Genomic DNA, 21,315 nt, shown 5'->3' with positions numbered 1-21,315 from the left:
GAACAGATCAACTCTAATAAAGATATAAAAACTGAGGTTATTCCCACCTTTGGGAGGTCTCTTCACCCCTTCTCAGTATTTATGCTGAGGGCTTTGTATCTCCATCCTTTAAAATAAACTTTGCCTGCATGTGTGTCTGCTGAGTTTGCAGAATTCATTCTTTAACTCTGTGAACAGAACCCTGTTTCCCATTTCATTATCCCGCCAATATGGATGTTTGTTAAAAATGAAGTGGCATAATATGAACTTTTGGAAAGCAGAAGATGCCTGTACAAATACCAGTGTATATACTAGTAAATACTGTGGTGTTGAAGAAGAGTCTTGAGAGCCCCTGGGACTGCAAGGAGATCCAACCAGTCCATCCTAAAGGAGATCAGTCCTGGGTGTTCATTGGAAGGATTGACGCTGAAGCTGAAACTCAAATACTTTGGCCACCTGATGCGAAGAGCTGACTCACTTGAAAAGACCCTGATGCTGGGAAAGATTGCACGCAGGAGGAGAAGGGGATGACAGAGGATGAGATGGTTGGATGGACATGGGTTTGGGTAGACTCTGGGAGTTGGTGATGGACAGGGAGGCCTGGCGTGCTGCAGTTCATGGGATTGCAAAGAGTCGGACACGACTGAACGACTAAACTGAACTGAAAGTTTAAAAAAATAAAAAGATTTTACAAAGAGAGATCAGTGGCAAGAAAGATCCAGTAGAACTGGCTTTGAGTCTCGGTTACGCATGCCTCCATTCATTCATTTATTGAGCACAATCTGCTGCTGCTGCTGCTGCTAAGTCGCTTCAGTCGTGTCCAACTTTGTGCGACCCCACAGACGGCATCCCACCAGGCTCCCCTGTCCCTGGGATTCTCCAGGCAAGAATACTGGAGTGGGTTGCCATTTCCTTCTCCAATGCATGAAAGTGAAAAGTCAAAGTGAAGTCACTAAGTCATGTCCGACTCTTAGCAACCCCATGGACTGCAGCCTACCAGGCTCCTCCATCCATGGGATTTTCCAGGCAAGAGTACTGGAGTGGGGTGCCATTGCCTTCTCTGTGAGCACAATCTAGGGAGATGATTAAAACCTAGTCTTTGCCATTAAGGAGCTCATAGTCTCCTAGAGTCTACTGCAGATTGATAAGTAAGCAAATAATCACACAGCAGTATATTACAGGAGCAAGAGGAGGAACCAACTCATTTAACCTTGGAAAGTTCTTTGAGGGAGATCATTCTAGGCAGAGGAAGAGAATAGCTAATGCAAAGCTGGGAAATGGTATTTGTTTCAGTTCAGTTCAGTTCAGTCGCTCAGTCGTGTCTGACTCTTTGCAACCCCATGAATCGCGGCACGCCAGGCCTCCCTGTTCATCACCAACTCCCAGAGTTCACTCAGACTCACGTCCATCGAGTCAGTGATGCCATCCAGCCATCTCATCCTCTGTCATCCCCTTTTCCTCCTGCCCCCAATCCCTCCCAGCATCAGAGTCTTTTCCAATGAGTCAACTCTTCATATGAGGTGGCCAAAGTACTGGAGTTTCAGCTTCAGCATCATTCCCTCCAAAGAAATCCCAGGGCTGATCTCCTTCAGAATGGACTGGTTGGATCTCCTTGCAGTCCAAGGGACTCTCAAGAGTCTTCTCCAACACCGCAGTTCAAAAGCATCAATTCTTCGGTGCTCAGCCTTCTTCACAGTCCAACTCTCACATCCATACATGACCACAGGAAAAACCATAGCCTTGACTAGACGGACCTTTGTTGGCAAAGTAATGTCTCTGCTTTTGAATATGCTATCTAGGTTGGTCATAACTTTCCTTCCAAGGAGTAAGCATCTTTTAATCTCATGGCTGCAGTCACCATCTGCAGTGATTTTGGAGCCCAAAAAAATAAAGTCTGACACTGTTTCCCCATCTATTTCCCATGAAGTGATGGGACCAGATGCCATGATCTTCGCTTTCTGAATGTTGAGCTTTAAGCCAACTTTTTCACTCTCCTCTTTCACTTTCATCAAGAGGCTTTTTAGTTCCTCTTCACTTTCTGCCATAAGGGGTGATTGATAATTCTCCCGGCAATCTTGATTCCAGCTTGTGTTTCTTCCAGTCCAGCGTTTCTCATGATGTACTCTGCATATAAGTTAAATAAGCAGGGTGATAATATACAGCCTTGACATACTCCTTGTCCTATTTGGAACCAGTCTGTTGTTCCATGTCCAGTTCTAACTGTTGCTTCCTGACCTGCATATAGGTTTATCAAGAGGCAGGTCAGGTGGTCTGGTATTCCCATCTCTTTCAGAATTTTCCACAGTTTATTGTGATCCACACAGTCAAAGGCTTTGGCATAGTCAATAAAGCAGAAATAGATGTTTTTCTGGAACTCTCTTGCTTTTTTGATGATCCAGCGGATGTTGGCAATTTGATCTCTGGTTCCTCTGCCTTTTCTAAAACCAGCTTGAACATCAGGAAGTTCACAGTTCATGTATTGCTGAAGCCTGGCTTGGAGAATTTTGAGCATTACTTTACTAGCATGTGAGATGAGTGCAATTGTGCAGTAGTTTGAGCATTCTTTGGCATTGCCTTTTTTTGGGATCAGAATAAAAACTGACCTTTTCCAGTCCTGTGGCCACTGCTGAGTTTTCCAAATTTGCTGGCATATTGAGTGCAGCACTTTCACAGCATCATCTTTCAGGATTTGAAATAGCTCAACTGGAATTCCATCACCTCTACTAGCTTCGTTCATAGTGATGCTTTCTGAGGCCCTCTTGACTTCACATTCCAGGATGTCTGGCTCTCGATGAGTGATCACACCATCGTGATTATCTGGGTCGTGAAGATCTTTTTTGTACAGAGAGTATATTTGTTTAGAGAGTGGTAATAAGTTTAGCTGAGGCATAAGTTTCATGAGGGGATGGTCAGTCACTTTATCTTCCTATGATTCTGTTCCACCATTTGTCCCCAACTTTCCAACCTCTAGTTGAAAAAATAAAAAATAAAATTCACTTCTTTGTGAACATCTTTTGCAAACTGCAGTGTATTGTGGAGACAGAGGTGAGGGTGATTCCTTAAGAGCATCCCAGTGGCCCTACACAAATGACAAGAGCTCACCAGCCATGCACTTCCTTCGGCAGAATGGCAGTGTGCATATGTCTTTGCTAACTCTGCTTCCGCTCCATGCTTATGCAAATTCAGACAGTCCTGGACTTTGGCATTTCCTCCTTCCTTTCCATGAGCTCCTTGGTTTTGGAAAATATATCTTGGGTCAAAATCTGATCTGAAACTCTGCTGCTGCTGCTGCTGCTAAGTCGCTTCAGTCATGTCCGACTCTGTGCGACCCCATAGACGGCAGCCCACCAGGCTCCCTCATTCCTGGGATTCTCCAGGCAAGAACACTGGAGTGGGTTGCCATTTCCTTCTCCAATGCATGAAAGTGAAAAGTCAAAGTGAAGTCGCTCAGTCGTGTCCAACTCTTAGCAACCCCATGGACTGCAGCCTACCAGGCTCCTCCGTCCATGGGATTTTCCAGGCAAGAGTACTGGATTGGGGTGCCATTGCCTTCTCTGGATCTGAAAGTCTACCAGGTGTGAAATTGTAAGACTCTCCTAGGCCCCCTTAGTTTCTAATTTCCTCATCTATAAAATGGGACTAATATTGTCTATCACAAGGTTCATGAGGATTCAATGAAATATTTTATGAGAAAGTTCTTGGTAAATTTTTTCATGAAATATTATGAGAAATATCCAAATACCTCTAAGATCGTTTTTGTCACCATTATTTCCCTCTTATGTCTTAATGAGAATCACTTATGATGAATAAACCACTCTCATCTCAAGGTGAAACATACTCTGTTGGAAGTCAGACCGGAATGCTAGTCCCAGTTCTGCCCTTTCCTTTCAGATACCTCCCCTAGCCCATGCTCTGCTTCTTATGATATGTCAGAAACTATATTTTCCAGGATCCTTTAATCACTGGCTTCCCAGCCAGTGTAGCCAGTGAGATGCTCTCAATAAAACTGAAGACTGAAGACTGGAGAGTGGGAGAAGCAGAAAAGCCAGGGCATTTCTTTCATCTCTTGCTCTGCCTCAGGTACTGTGTATCACTGTAGTTTGAGATTTTACTGCATTCAAAGAGTTCTAACTTTCCTAGAGTCCTAAGGCTATAGCTCCTACCAGATGGGCCTGGCTCTGGACCTTGGATAACTCTGCCTCCTCCTGTTGGCCCTGTAGCCTTCAGAAGGGCCCTGTCTCTTCTTTTGACAGTTCCTAAGTTGCCTTTCCAGGCATACATCTAACATATCCATTCAGGCCAGTCATTCAGATTCCAAAGACTGTGACATTTCTCTCCACAATTTGCAAGCAAAGCAATAATGCTCTAATTATGTGTCTATTATCGTCATCATAATGCACCCTCATGGATGGTGGCAGCAAGGCTGGGTTAATATATTCATTAGGAAAAGGCACAAGCAACATGACATTAATACCGCTAATAATACCTAATTGAGTTTAATTACAATGTGATGCCTAATATATTGTGATGAATTTATTCTCAAAGTATTTACATATTTGTAGTTAAGTAATTAGCATTCTGCCCATAAATAACTCCTCAGAAGTCCACTCCAGTTCTGGGGCAGACAGGAGACTGAACGCAAATGCCTGCTTGGAATAGCCTAGCAAAAAAGAAAAAAAAAAAAGCTCTTAATTTGTGTAGAAATATATATGTCACGTCTTCCTCAAAGGCAGAGTAAACAGGTCCCACCGGGAAGGTTTCCTGGGGAAGATGGCGGTGGGAGAGATATCTGCTCCTCTCAACTTCAAGAGTCTGACCGAGATTAAGAGCCTTCACGCTGGGGGCTTCGCTTGTCAGACCACACAGAGAGCAGTGTGATCTGTCCTGGGTGACAGATGTGAAGAGGGACGTTCACAGACTGGGGGAGGAGCGGATCCCGATGGAGAGGGAACCCATGGAAGTACAACTGAAAGTACTCAGTACGTTTAATTTGCAGAGGAGAGTCACTGAGATATGAGAGCTGTCTTCTTGGACTTGAAGGGCTGTCATGGGACAGCAGCAACTGACTCTGAAGTGGACAACAAGCACAGATTTTTGAGTCAAAAATTTTTGAAACATATGTGAATCCCAGCTTGGCCAGTTACTACCCACATGACCTTGGGCCAAATACACAGAGAGCTAGTGTCTCTAGGCCTCCATTTCCTCTTTGGGGTGTTTTAATTATATCTTCAAAACAGTAGACAATGCCTGAGATCTGGAATCTCTGAAACCTCAGCCTACCTGCCTCATGGAACAAAGGTTTGATAGCCCAGGCACTAGAAGTAGACCGCATGACATACCAACTCTCACCATGTACAATCTGGTGATACGGGCAAATTATGGGGCCTTTGCAGAACTCAGATTTCTCACCTATAAAATGAAGATTACTATCACACCTAACACAGGATTGCTGTGAAAATTAAAATAATTCATATAAGGTGTTTTGCTAAGAACACTCAGCATAAAATAAGTACTCTTAATGGTAGTATTAGAATTACTATGGCCACCTCGTTTGTTCAAAGCTCAGCTTCAGAGGAAAATGTTCACCCTAGCTAGTTGAGGCAGAAGTGGGATTTATTATAGGAATTAAATGTCCAAGAGGGTTACTGAGTGCTGAAGACAAGCTCAAGGTTGACTTTTCAGGCATAAACTCCCAAGGCCATGCCATAAGTCCCCAGAAAGCTGCTGCCGCTTGTGCTATCAGAAGCCTCCCAGCAACAAATCCATCTTCCTGACCATAGAGAGAAAGCCCCTTTGATCAGGAAACTGCCATGATAGGAGGCTCTGACTGTGGCTGCCAGCTGCAGAGCCACGTGGCGCCTGTTGCAATTCCCACCAGCTACACTGCAACAGACCCCCTGTATCTCAACCCCCACGAAGCTGGCTCGTGGACAGTGCAACTTCTGCTACTGCAGCTGCAGAAAAAAAATCATGATTCTGCCATCACAGTTTCCAGCAGGAGTAGAAAAAGCAAGGCCTCCCTCACATCTAAGTCTCACACAAGCCAGTTTGACCAAACTCTAATGACAACTAGAACCCAACAGCAGGGGAGTCTGAGAAAGGAGTCTTGAAAATGGTCTTTCAGCACTTCGCATTGGCTAAGATTCCATGTTCCCAATACAGAAAGCCTAGGTTCAATCCCTGACTAGGGAACTGGATCCCACATGTTGCAACTAAGAGTTCACATGTCACAACTAAATATCCTACGGGTGCAGAGAAGATCAAAGATCCTGCATGCTGCTACTAAAGACCTGGCACAGCCAAATAAATACATATTTTTTAAATGATCTTTCAAAATGCTGCAGAGCAGAAAAGCACACGAGAAGGAAATTAGAGTGGATGCTGAGTGCTAATTCACCTTGTCCATTATGCCTCCGCTGTGCTGTTCCAAGGTGAATGGACAACCTTCTAGGAAAACATCCTGTCTACTACTAACCAGGACTTCAGCTCCAGAGCCCTCTTTGGTGGTCCATTGTTGTTCGGTCACCAAGTCATGTCTGACTGTGACCCCATGGACTGCAGCACATGAGTCTTTCCTGTCCTTTACCATCTCCCCGAGTTTGCTCAAACTCATGTCCACTGAGTCAGTGATGCCATCCAACCATCTCATCCTCTGTCACCCACTTCTCCTCTTGCCCTCAATCTGATTGTCCATACAAAGCCTGAAAAATCTCTTTTACTCCTTCAACTTAAGAACCGTACAGGAATTAGGCAACAACTACTCCTTGGGCTTTTTCCTTGATGATATTCCAATCTTAGACCCTTAGATCTTATCATTTCCACAGCAGGAAAAATCTTGCTATGTCCAAACCCCAGAGAGAGAGAGCACTTCTCCCCAAAGCCCAGAGCTGATCCTCTAAGCAACGTGTCAGTTTCTCCTTTCATGATCCTGTTTGTGCTTCAAGAAAGGGGAAGAGGAAAGGGAATCTCTCAACTGGAGGCCGACTTAGGCTTGTCTTACAGTCCCAGCCCTGGGTTGGTTATCCTCCATTAGCCAATCGCACCCTCCCAGATCCATCTCTGCCCTTCCTCTGCCAGGAGGTGGACCCACAAGGCTAACGTCCCCAGAGCTGTACCTTTAAGCTTCCAGTTGAGTTTTCTCAGTGGGAGGAACTGGCAGAAAACCCAAGGCGAGAGGTGAGAGAGAAGGTATTTCTTTTCAGCTTCCTCCAGCTTTCAGCACTGAAGTTCTGGCAGCATGGGCATCCCTCTGTGGCTATGGCTCTTTCCCGGTGATCCCACTTCCTAAACTTCAGTAACACCTTCCCTTTTACCCTAAGGCTTAGGGGAAATAATGACTTTCCACCTGTTGTTAGCGCTTGACTACATCAACATCTCCTGCTGGTTCATTTAGCCCTGCCCAATTCTATTCAATTCTGATACTGAATTCTCTTTGGTTAAACACCACTTCCTGCAGGGCTCCTGACTGATACAGGCTGCAAACAAAGTCTATCTAAAACAAATTGCTTCTCCTTTTCTCAAAACTTAGCTCATTTATATTCATTTTACTTCTCCCACTAAACTTCCCATTCCTTTCTAAAGGAGCTATAGCATGTGCTCGGGCTATATCAGAGGTCTTCTCCTAGCAGAGAAGTGAAAGGTGGGGAGGATGCCTTAGATTCCCTTAGAAGTTAAAGTGTGGGGGAAAAAAAAAAAAGAAGTTAAAGTGTGCAGGCAACTGCACATTTTAACTTTATTTCATGACCAACATGTGGTCAGAAAAATTAAGTGATAGAATACACATGGCATCCTGTGCAGAGTGCTGGCACCCGTTAGTGCCCAGCTGTACAGTCAGGCCATTCAAGATGGTTGTTCTCTCGAAATTGAGCATAAGTGATGTGGACGAACCCAGAATCTGTCATACAAAATAAGTCAAAAAAAACAAAAAATCATATAAAAACAAACAAACAAAAATCATATTAACATATATATAGAGAGAGAATCTAGAATGATGGTGCTGATGAACTTTTTAATATTTGCAGGGCAGTAATAAAGATGCAGATATAGAGAAGGGACTTGTGGACACAGTGGGGGAAGGAGAGGGTAGGACAAACGGAGAGAGTAGCATTGACATACGGAGAAGGCAATGGCACCCCCTCCAGTACTCTTGCCTGGAGAATCCCAGGGATGGGGGAGCCTGGTGGGCTGCTGTCTATGGGGTCGCACAGAGTTGGACACAACTGAAGAGACTTAGCAGCAGCAGCAGCAGCAGCGTTGACATATACCATGTATAAAACAGCTAGTGGGCTGCTGCTGTACAGCACAGGGAGCTCAGCTCGGTACTCTGTGATGACCTAGGGGTGTGGGAAGGGGGATGGCTGGGAGGGAGGCTCATGTGTACATATAGCTGTGTACATATATGTGTACAAGATATATGTGTACATATGGCTGATTCACATTGTTGTACAGCAGAAACTAACAGGACATTGTAAAGCAATTATCCTCCAATTAAAAAAAAAAAACTTACTCTTGTAATCTTATAATTTAGAAATAAGACATAATTATATAATTTTTTAAAAGATGGTTGTTCTCTTATTCAGTGCATTCCCCTGCTTGGCCAGGCCCCACTTCACTTGCATGACTATCTAATCCACTTAATTATAGGTTTTGATTAGTCCCTGGTAATTGTGAACCCTGCTGCTGCTGCTGCTATGTAACTTCAGTCGTGTCGGACACTGTGCGACCCCATAGACGGCAGCCCACCACACTCCCCCGTCCTTGGGATTCTCCAGGCAAGAATACTGGAGTGGGTTGCCATTTCCTTCTCCAATGCATGAAAGTGGAAAGTGAAAGTGAAGTCGCTCAGTCGTGTCTGACTCTTAGCGACCCCATGGACTGCAGCCTACCAGGGTCCTCCATCCATGAGATTTTCCTGACGTCAATTCCCCCTATAAATGGTATCCTTCTTCTACCCCAAGTAGCAAAGGCTGCAGCCATGCCCTGCCTGCCGTCAGGGAGCTTTTGCCTAAGATGTCCTGTCCAATAAACCACTGATGTCTCTATTGCTGTCTCTGGGCTTTTGAGTGCAGCCCAGCACCCATGCATGAGGGTTCCCTGTCCTCTTTCATTCTGTCCCATATCTCCCAATCCAGAAATCAAACAATAACAGGCAGAATGATGTAACAATTAAACACTGAACTCTGTACACAAATGATCCAGATCCAAGTTCTGGGGTCTATAATGTTGGGCAAGCAATTCAATCATTCTGTGTCTCAGTTTCCCCTGTCTGACAATAATGGCAATAATATTAATAGTAATAGCTATCTCTTAAGGTTATTATGGGCTTCCCTGGTGGTTCAGACAGTAAATGCATCTGCCTGCAATGCGGGAGACCTGGATTCGATCCCTGGGTCAGGAAGATCCCCTGGAGAAGGAAATGGCAACCCACACCAGTACTCTTGCCTGGAAAATTCCATGGATGGAGGAGCCTGGTGGGCTACAGTCCATGGGGTCTCAAAGAGCTGGACACGACTGAGTAACTTCACTTTCACTTTCAAGGCTATTATAAGGATTAAATGAATATATTATACAAAGAATTTAGAACAGTACTTTGCACACAGTAAGTCCAATAACTTGTTGCTTGTTTAGTCCGAAAACTTTGTATACTAAGACAGAAGACATCATAAGCCACATTCTGAGGAAGGGAAGAGTGATTATCAGTTTTTTATGCTCTGGGCACAATTTTGTTTTTAATAGAAAAGTCAGATCTACTTAGTCCAGGAATGATTGTAGGACAATTCCTTCTTTCCCAGATATACAATAACCTACGACAATTTATTGAAAATAGTGTCAGTCCACTCATTGCCACTTTCTCAACTTTTTCAGATAGCATGTATGTGTGTGCTAAATTGCTTCAGTTGTGTCCAACTCTTTGCAATCCTATGGACTGCAGCCCTCTAGGCTCCTCTGTCCATGGGATTCTCCAGGCAAGAATACTGGAGTGGGTTACCATGACCAGGCAGGTTCTTTACCACTAGCAACACCTGAGAAGCCTAGCAAGTGTATATACTTAGGTGATTTTGTTTCTAGATCCAATTTTCTTCCATTTGCCTCTTTTTTTTTGTAAATCTATTTTAATTTAAATTTAATTTTTGAATATGCAAAGAATTTACATGGCTCAGAAAACAAAACTGCATTTAAAAAACTACTCAGAGAAGTCTAATTTGTATTTCTCCCAATTTCCTTTTTTTCTATTCTTTAAATTCAAATTTATCAGATGTAGAACAATTCTTCTTCCCTGGTAGCTCAGCTGGTAAAGAATCTGACTGTAATGTAGGAGGCCCCATTGGATTCCTGGGTTGGGAAAATCCCCTGGAGGAGGGCTTGGCAACTTACTCCAGTATTCTTGCCTGGAGACTCCCCATGGATGGAAGAGCCAGGCGGGCTACAGTCCATGGGATCACAAAGAGTCAGACATGACTGAATGACTAAGCACAGCACAGAACAATTCTTAATAGGGTTTTTTTTAAAACCCAGAACTTTCAAAAATGGCAAAGAATGAGGAAAAAAAAAAAAAAAACCCAGCCTGAAGACAGAATTATATACCTGTATATAAAAGGAGAAACAGTGAGTACCAGCATTAATCTTCACATCCTCCTCAAGAAGGAAATGGTTAAGATGATCTGGACTTAAACCTCACTCTGCCACTTGGGAGCCACAGACCCTAGGCAAATGACAGATCTTCTTTGAACCCTTAATTTTCTCATCTTTAAAAAAAGGGGATCCTATGATACTTTCCTCACAGGGTGTTATGAAGACCAAACGAGAGACCCATAGTAAAGTCCATGAAGACTGCCTAATCCATCACTCCCTCCACACCCTTCCTTCTGACTAGGCTTTGCTTATGGATTTACTACAAGGGCTTGGATACTGCCAATACACTGCAGAAGGTAGCTATCCTGTCTCTATGACTTTGGGTTTTGGGTCTTCTTTTCCTGATTTTGCTGTATTCCCCTTACATCATCAGTGTTATCAGTCTCAGTGGAAGGGGACTATCAGTCTCCCTTTTGAGGTAAATAGATTCTTACTTGACACCATGCAGGATCTATGTACAGCAGTCCAAATCCATGCTCCTTGTGCCTTATATTGAACAAACCTTTGGAAGCCTTAATGAGCACTGATGCTAAACCATCATAGAACAGCATAATGGGGATTTCACCAGGCCCATGGAAGGAAGTTCAAAGGTGGCTGCGCAGTCCAAAATGGAATAACCACCTATTATTGGGGTTCTTCATGCTCTGTTGTGCTTGCATCCTGCCTAGCCTCCTCCCCACAGAGTGAGATCCTCTAGAAAATTTGGAAGAAGAATGCTCTCAGGCTTCCCTGGTGCCTCAGCAGTGAAGAATCCACCTGCAATCCAGGAGACATGGGTTCAATCCCTGAGTCAGAATGGTCCCCTAGAGGAGAAAATAGCAACCCACTCCAGTATTTTTTGTGAAAAATATTCCAGGACAGAGGAGCCTGGAAGGCCATAATCCAAAGGGTCATAAAGAGGTGGACGCAACTGAGCACACAAGGCAAACACACAATGTTTACCCCTGGATTTATTCTCTGAACCGCCTTGCTCTGCTTAAATAACCTGGAAAAAACCTAGAGTCATTTCTATTTTCTTGTTGGACCCTGATTATCATAGGGAACAAGAACTGGAGACAGGGAGGCCAGTTAGGAGCTTTGGGAGTTGTCTTGAGATGAAACGATGGGGATTCAAAACTAAGACTAGCAGTGAGGATGAGGGAGAGAGAAAGCAGATCAAGAAACACTTTAAAGGGAACCCTCCTGCACTGTTGGCGGGAATGTAAATTGGTGTAGCCACTATGGAGAGAAGTATGGAGATTCCTTTAAAAAATCTAAAAATAGAACTGCTATATGACCCGTAGCAATCCCACTCTTACACCTGGAAAAAAACATAATTCAAAAAGACACAATGTTCATTGTGTAGCCCACAATGTTCACTGCAGCACTATTTACAATAGCCAGGACACGGAAACAACCTACAGGTCCCTCAACAGAAGAACGGACAAAGAAGATGTTTGGGCTGTAAAAAAAAAATTATTTATGAAACAGAAGTAGAGTCACAGATATAGAAAACAAACTTATGGTTACCAGAGGGTAAGGGTGGGGAGGGATAAACTGGGAGATTGATATTGACGTACTCATACTACTATATATAAAATAGACAATAAAGAACGACTGTATAGCACAGGAAACTCTACTCAATACTCTGTAATGCTCTATATGGGAAAAGAATCTTTAAAAAGAGTGGAATATGTATGTGTATAACCGATTCACTTTGCTGTATACCTAAAACACAACCTTGTAAATCAACTATACTCCAATAAATTTTTTAAGTAACATTTTAGGAACGGAATAATAGAATGTGGTGACCAGTCTGATCTTAAACACAAGGGAGAAAGAAGCATCAGCAAGTCCTAAACATCTTGGTTTGAGAAGCACGTGAAGATGATGATGTCACTCAGGAGGCACAGCATGAGTGGTGAACACCAGAGGTGTTTTTAGCCAGATATCTAGGAGATAATGAAGCATGCTAAGTCACTTCAGTCGTGTCCGACTCTGTGCGACCACATAGACAGCAGCCCACAGACAGCAGCCCACCAGGCTCCCCTGTCCCTGGGATTCTCCAGGCAAGAACACTGGAGTGGGTTGCCATTTCCTTCTCCAGTGCATGAAAGTGAAAAGTGAAAGTGAAGTCGCTCCGTTGTGTCTGACTCTTGGCAACCCCATGGACTGCAGCCCACCAGGCTCCTCCATCCATGGGATTTTCCAGGCAAGAGTACTGGAGAGGGGTGCCACTGCCTTCTCCTGATAATGAAGCATATGGCGTTGTAATGGCCATTTATCATTTTGTATCCCACAGCCTCTTCCTGATGGGAAGAGCAACCCCTCATTTTCAGATATTGTTCTAAATAATCAATCTAACTAGAGGCTGATATCTTTGGGAGTCTGCTGACCTGGCTCAATTAATTCATGAAAAGGTTAGTCTTGAATCAGGGAAAAACCAATCTGACTTCTGCACTGGAACTTTTTAACCAGGGCAAAGGAACCTCTTTCCTTCCTTTTTGTACAGACTGTGAACTAGAGATATGGGCAGCCAGAAAGTCATGGAGAAGCCAGTCTAAGAGAATGGAGCCAATAGGAAAGGCAAAGCATAACCAAGTATGGTAATGACCATCTTGCAGGTGGTCATGAGGACAAAACAGGTAAGCCACATGAAAAGTCTAGCACTGGGTGTGGCCCCTGCTAGTTACTCAATGAGCTGTCTTTACTGAGGGTACCAACTGTGAGTTTTGAATGGGAAAAGAGAGGATCGGATGATTTCAATCAAAAAGGAGAAGGCTTTTGGATTGGGTTTGAAGGAAGGGTTGAATTTCAACTGGGAGGGCTGGATTTTAGGAACTCTGTGGCTCCAGGAGTACCCAGGAGCAGCAGAGAGTCATGAGTAAAAGCCCCCTGGAGAGAGCCTGGCCTGCCCTGGTAAGTCAGTCTGCAAGCCCTCTTCTCCAAAGGAGTTTGCGGAAGAAGCCTGTCTGCCACACTCAGGCTGCAGCCATGACCTTGCCAGACCCTGGGAGTGACGAGCTCAGAGTCCATGACTATTAACCTTGCCACTTGTTTCTGTAGTTTATTGTGACAAGACAATGCAACGGGGTAGGGGGGAGGTAATCAAAAAGCAATTTTGTAGCAGTAAGCTTAAGTGACAAACCTTGCTTTTCCTAAATAAATTACCATTATTCCCATATGGCTGAGGACTGACAACTTGGGTTTCCTTAGTAACTGAGTACTTAGCTAAACCTTGGCCCAGTGCTAGCGACAATGAGCAGCATCTGGAGAGGAGAACTAGTTGCCAAGTCTTTCCCAGAGGCCCCCTCTTTCTTGCAGGTGAGTGAGGTGGCCATTAGCATTCTGGCTTCCACATCCTCGGCGTGCACTGTTCTCTGGGGATCCCTGAGGTCTATGACACGTAGTAATTTGTCATTTTGCAGCATCATTAATTTGGTTTTTGAGAGCCATTTGCTTGATCAGTGAGTGGGTTTGAGAACTCCAGCATGCATACCTCAGCATGGCTGTTGAGGTTTACAAGGTAATGCTCGTGAACTGAATTCTAAAAATGTGCAAAATCTGGTTTCTCTGTGACTCATACTTCTAAAAAGGAAAGCCAGGAGCTAATGCTGGTGATGGGAGGGAAGAAAAAGTAATAAAGACAAGGGAAGCAATGGCTCTTAGAAAAGAAAAGCTTTGTAGCCAAAATAATGAGTTCTTGACTGACATTTGCAAACAGTATCTGGATTCACAAGCGTTTCTGAATGTATCCTTTGTGAGGGTTAAATATCGATGTTGCTTTTTAAAAGCTAGTTTCTCTACACCCTACTATATATAAAGCAGATAAATAACAAGTACCTACTGTACAGCATGGGCTTCCCTTGTGGCTCAGCTGGTAGAGAATCTGCCTGCAATGTGGCAGACCTGGGTTCGATCCCTGGGTTGGGAAAATCCCCTGGAGAAGGGAAAGGCTACCCACTCCAGTATTCTGGCCTGGAGAATTCCATGGACATTGCATGGGGTCCCAAAGAGTCGGACACGACTGAGCGACTTTCACTTTCACTTTCCCAGGTGGCTCAGTGGTAAAGAATCCACCTGCAATGCAGGAGATGTGGGTTTGATCCCTGGGTCAGGAAGATCCCCTGGAGAAGGAAATGGCAACCCACTCCAGTATTCTTACCTGGATAATCCCATGGGCAGATGAGCTTAGAGGCCTATAATCCATGGGTTGGCAAAAGAGTCGGACACGACTTAGTGACTAAACAACAACAACTCTTTGGCAAAGGGAACTATGCTCAGTATCTTATAATAAACTATACGAGAAAATAATTTGAAAAAAGTGTGTATAACTGAACCACTTTGCTGTACACCTGAAACGAACACAACATTGTAAATCAACTATAGTTCAATAATAAATAAGTAAAGTTTAAAAATAGAGAAAAAATAAAAGCTAGATTCTTTTTTCTTCCTGTTTTCCTCACTTCTGTGTACACATTTACTGAGCACCTACACACTCCAAGCCATGGGCTTTATACACACAGGCTGTACAGCCCCAGTTCTCAAGACCTGACAGCCTGGGTGGGGAGACAGGCAGGTGGACAGACGGGTTATACCTCCAGGCTGGGAACTCAGAGGTCAGTGTGACTACCTGGCCTGTGGCTCCAGGGAAGAGCTATGGAGGGAGAGATGTTTGAGCCCAGCCCTGAGAGACACGGGGGATTTGACATGTGGGACTATGGGCCAATGGCCTGAGGAGTGGTCTGAAGTCTAGTGGGGCTGGAGCATCAAGTCCTTGGAGGCTGTGTGTATGTGGGTTTGGGACAGACATGGAAGGGCCTGCACTCCACACTCAGAACCCTGCCATGCCAAGATGCCTCCTCCAGGCTGCCCCCACTTACCCTCCAATCCCTGATGCTTCCTGCCTAGGGCATTTGCTGGAATGGGCTTCCCACCCCATTTCCTCCTTCATCAGCACCTACAGCTCTTGCTTTAAACTTCCCTTCCTTGGAAATGATAGACAGCCTCCCATAAACACTCCATCTAAAGTTCCTGTTACTTTTCCTCATAGCCTTTAACAACAACAACATAGAACTCTACATTTATTTTTTAGTTTACTTGTTATGTCTACCTTCTCTCCTAGATTCTAAGTTCCTGGAAATCAGTGGAAGCTTTTCTTTTTTTGATTCAAGACTGCACCCTCAAAGAGTGTGTCTTTGCACATGGCTGATCCTCAGCAAGTGCTAGCTGAATGAGCTGAAGGAGTGAATGAATGAATGAATGAGTTTAAACTCAGTTTAGAGGTCTCCTCCTCCACCAGACTCCCCTCCAAGACTATCCCATGTGTGTTTCCTAAAGCCTGTACTTACCTGATCACAGCACTTACTGATAACACAAAACTGAAAGCATTTACTTGCTCTCACTGCCCCAGACAAGTACTCCCTAAAGGCAGAGGCCATCCCAGTCTCCCCCATCCAGTGCCTGGCAGAAACTTCTGTTAACCTGGCACTTTGCCCCCATAGTGTTGTTGTTCAGTCGCTCAGTCGTGTCTGACTCTTCTTTGCAACCCCATAACAGCAGTGTTTTCCTGGGTGGCAAGAGGAAGCTGGATGTTTGACCCCATAACAGGACTGTTTTCCTGGGTGGCAGGAAGAAGCTGAATGCATTCTGTGAGCTCTAAATCGCTACCACCGTCCCCAACCTATGGGAGGAGAGGCTGAATGAAATGGGCTTCCTTTGGGGCTCCTCAGTGGGGCTCCTGCTCTGTGATCCCAGTTCCCTCCCTGTCGATGCCATCAGGAAAGCAGGGCTGGCCCCTCCTGCTGGCTGCCAGCTCTGCCTCAGCATCCTGTCTGCCTCACAGACGCTCCTCTTTGCAAGCTGACTGGTACCCAGAGGCGATTGCCTGTGCTCCTGCGTGTGGATAATGAGGTTGCGGGCTGTGTGAGAAAGCAGAGTTTGAGCAGCCAAGAGTGCCATCCCATGCTGCCCTCTCCCTCCTATCTCATGCTTTTTCATTTGCACCAAGGGTGCCAGCCAGACTGGAGGGCTTCTCTCAGGAAGGTGCAGGATTGCACATTTGGTGGGTACTTCACATGGAAGGTCTCAAATGCACCTCTTAACAGACAGCCATGGGAGTAAAAAGGGCAGAGCAGTGAGAGAAGGGGATGTGTTGCATAGGTTGTGATTTTAAACAGGGTGGTGGGCTACTTCCCGAGAAGGTGACATTTGAGAAGGAATATCAAGGTAGCGAGGGTGTTAACCACATGAATCCCTGGTGGAAGAACATTCCAGGCAGAAGGGACAGTATTGCAAAAGCCCCAAGGTGGGAGCTTACTTGCGTGTCTGAACAACAAGGAGATCATGGAGGTTGGGTGGACTGTGTGTGGGCAAGAGTCGTAGAAGGTGATATCAGAGGAAAGATTGGGCCACGTAAGCCACTAAGGGACTTTGGCTCTGATTGAGTGAAATGGGGTCCGTGGTTGGGGTGTGAGCAGAGGAGAGACACAATCCGACTTGAATTTCTAAAGGATTGCTCTTGCTTTGGGGTCAGGTACAGACTTCAGTGGGGCAAGGAAAGGGAGAACTAGTGTAGAAGAAGCTTGACTGATCTAAGAGAGGGCAGCATGGATGATGGTTTGGATGAGGGTGATGGAAGTAGAGAAGGTGACAAGTAGAAAATCCTGGATAAGGGAGGTAAGCCAGCAGGATGTCCTGTGGTCTTGTGGGAAGTGGGATATGAAAGAAAGATTTTTAAAAGCATAGAGGTCTCCGAGGTTTTTAAAAAGAATGAGAGCAAAAAAAAAAAAAAAAAAATGAAGATGCTGTGCATTGAGATGGAGGAAGCGGTAAATGAAACAGATTGAGGAGGAGGCAATATTAAGTTTTATTTTGACTTATTAAATTTGGAATGTTTATGAATATTGGATTAGGAGAGAGAATTGAGTGGAAGATACAAATTCAGGATCCATCCCCAATACAGATGCCATTTAATGCCATAAGAGGGACTTCCCTGGTGGCTTAGATGGTAAAGAATCTGCCTGCAATGTGGGAGACCCAAGTTCGATCCCTGGGTTGGGAAGATCCCCTGGAGAAGGAAATGGCAACCCAGTCCAGTATTCTTGCCTGGAAAATCCCATGAACAGAGGAGACTGGCAGGCTATAGTCTATGGGGTTGCAAAGAGTTGGACATGACTGAGCAACTAACACACACATGCACAATGCCATAAGAATGGGTAAGTCACCAGTGAGTGAATGTAGGTGGAGAAAAGAAAAGTCTAGCCTGGCATTTATTAGAAGGTTGCTTTGACACCCAAGAGAAATTAGACCCACTGGGAAAATTAAACAAAGTAATTAGCTTCCAATTAAAATAAATAAATTTATATTAAAAAAAACTAGGTATACACCTACTCTGTGTGTGTGTGTGTGTGTGTGTATGTGTGTTCAGTCATGTCCAACTCTTTTGCAACCCCATAGACTGTGGCCTGCCAGGATCCTCTGTCCATGGGATTTCCCAGGCAAGAATACTGAAGTGGGTTGCCATCTCCTTCTCCATAGGATCTTCCTGACCCAGGATTGAACCTGAGTCTTCTGAACTAGCAGGTGGATTCTTTACCACTGTGTTATATGACCCAGCAACCCCACTACTGGGCATGTACCCTAAGGAAAGCATAATAGAAAAAGACACATGTACCCCAGTGTTCATTGCAGCACTATTTATAATAGCTAGGACATGGAATCAACCTAGATGTCCATCAACAGATGAATGGATAAAGAAGCTACAATATATATATATACACACAATGAAATTTTACTCAGCCATACAAAGGAATGCACTTGAATCAGTTCCAATGAGGTGGATGAGCCTAGAGTCTATTATAACATAGTGAAGTAAGTCAGAAAGAAAAACAAACACCATATATTAACACATATATATGGAATCTAAAGGCTTCCCTGGTGGCTCAGATGTTAAAGAATCCTCCTGCAATGCAGAAGATCAGCGTTCGATTCCTGGGTTGGGAAGATCCCCTGGAGAAGGGGATGGCAACCCACTTTAGTAGTACTGGTGAATCTATTTGCAGGGCAGCAGTGGAGATGAAGACATAGAGTACAGAGCTGTGGACACAGCAGGGGAAGCAGAGCGTGGACGAATGGAGAGAGTAGCACGGAAGCATGTACACTACTGTATGGAAAACAGAGAGCCAGCGGGAGTTTGCTGTCTGACTCAGGAAACCCAGACCAGTGCTCTGTGACAACCCAGAGGGGTAACATGGGGTCGGGGTGGGAGGGAGGTTCAAGAGAGAGAGGATCTACAGCTGATTTATGTTGATGTACAGCAGAAACCAACACAATATTATAAAACAATTATCCTTCCATTAAAAATAAAGTTTAAAAAATCTATTCTTTGTATGCCCTAGCCCACTCATCCTGTTCATGGGGTTCTCATAAAAAGAAATAGAGGAAAACAATAGAATAGGAAAGACTAGAGATCTCTTTAAGAAAATTAGAGATACGAAGGGAATATTTCACGCAAAGATGGGCTCAATAAAGGACAGAAATGGTATGGACCTAACAGAAGCAGAAGATATTAACAAGAGGTGGCAAGAATATACACAGAAGGACTGCACAGAAAGAACTTGAAGACCCAGATAAGCACAATGGTCTGATCACTCACCTAGAGCCAGACATCCTGGAATAAGTCAAATGGGCCTTAGGAAGCATCACTAAAAACAAAGCTAGTGGAGGTGATGGAATTGAAGTTGAGCTATTTCAAATACTAAAATATGACGCTGTGAAAGTGTCACACTCAGTATAACAGCAAATTTGGAAAACTCAGCAGTGGCCACAGGACTGGAAAAGGTCAGTTTTCATTCCAATCCCAAAGAAAGGCAATACCAAAGAATGTTCAAACTACCGCAAAATTGCACTCATCTCACACACCAGCAAAGTAATGCTCAACATTCTCCAAGCCAGGCTTCAACAGTACATGAACCAAGAACTTCCAGATATTCAAGATGGATTTATAAAAGGCAGAGGAACCAGAGATCAAATTGCTAACATCCATAGCATCATAGAAAAAGCAAGAGAGTTCCAGAAAAACATCTACATCTTTATTGACTACGTCAAAGCCTTTGACTGTGTGGACCACAACAAACTGTGGAAAATTCTTAAAGAGATGGGAATACCAGACCACTTTACCTGCCTCTTGAAAAATCTGTATGCAGGTCAAGAAGCAACAGTTAGAACTGGACATGGAACAACAGACTGGTTCCAAATTGCGAAAGGAGTACATCAAGGCTGTATATTGTCACCTTGCTTATGTAACTTATATGCAGAGTACATCATGCGAAATGCCAGGCTGGATGAAGCACAAGCTGGAATCAAGATTGCTGGGAAAAATATCAATAACCTCAGATATGCAGATGACACCACTCTTATGGCAGAAAGCAAAGAGGAACTAAAAAGCCTCTTGATGAATGTGAAAGAAGAGAGTGAAAAATCTGGCTTAAACTTCAACATTCAAAAAAACTAAGATCATGGCATCTGGTCCCATCACTTCATGGCAAATAGATGGGGAAACAATGGAAACAGTGACAGACTTTCTTTTCTTGCATTCCAAAATCACTCCAGATGGTGACTGCAGCCATGAAATTAAAAGACACTTGCTCCTTGGAAGAAAAGCTATGACAAACCTAGACAGTATTAAAAGGCAGAGACATATTTTGCTGACAAAGTCTGTCTAGTCAAAGCTATGCTTTTTCCAGTAGTCATGTACAGATGTGAAAGTTGGACCATAAAGAAACCTGAGTGCTGAATAATTGATACTTTTGAACTGTGGTGTTGGAGAAGATTCTTGAGAGTCCCTTGGACTGCAAGGAGATCCAACCAGTCAGCCCTAAAGGAAATCAGTCCCGAATATTCAATGGAAGGACTGATGCTGAAGCTGAAGCTCCAATACTTTGGCCACCTGATGTGAAGAACTCATTGGAAAAGACCCTGATGCTGGGAAATATTGAAGGCAGGAGGAGAAGGGGATGACAGAAGATGAGATGGTTGGATGGCATGACTGACTCAATGGACATGAGTTTGAGCAAGCTGTGGAAGTTGGTGATTGACAGGGAAGCCTGGTGTGTGCTGCAGTCCATGGGAATGCAAAGAGTTGGACTCAACTGAGCGACTGAACTGAACTGAACTGAACTGAGCCTACTCACCCCTTTCTCAAACTTCTTTAAAAATAATCTAATTTCACAGTGCCTACTTTCTCCCCACCTAGCAATCTAGCTTGGACTCCAAATATCTACTGAAACTTCATGATCTCAGATCATCAAAGACTTCCAGTAAAGAACCTCAGCTTCAGTCAACACTGTTTTATGAGCACTCCTACCTTTCAGAAACTCTCACCTCCAGAATATAGGCAATAACACATGACCACAAGCTCTTACATCTTTGAGAGTCTGACCCTGTAGACTGCATCACTTGGGACCCTTGGCTTCAGATTGGGCTCTCGATGGAAGACTGCTCGGCAGAAGGAGAGAGAAGTCAGTGTTGGTTTGTTTTTTCTCTTTCTCCCTGTTTTCTTTCCATATATCTGGAAATGTCATCTTCCTTCTTCAGGGCTCATCTTCACTGAGTTCTGGTAGAACTTTTTCTTACACTGATTCTAACTTTTCTTTCTCAGATCTCAGTCACAGATCCCAGTCTCTGTGACTGGGTCATCCTTTCCCTGTGCACTAAAGACTGGTG

The sequence above is a fragment of the Bubalus kerabau genome, chromosome 6 (assembly GCF_029407905.1).
Source record: "Bubalus kerabau isolate K-KA32 ecotype Philippines breed swamp buffalo chromosome 6, PCC_UOA_SB_1v2, whole genome shotgun sequence".
NCBI lineage: Eukaryota > Metazoa > Chordata > Mammalia > Artiodactyla > Bovidae > Bubalus > Bubalus kerabau.
This window is presented reverse-complemented; position numbering follows the sequence as displayed.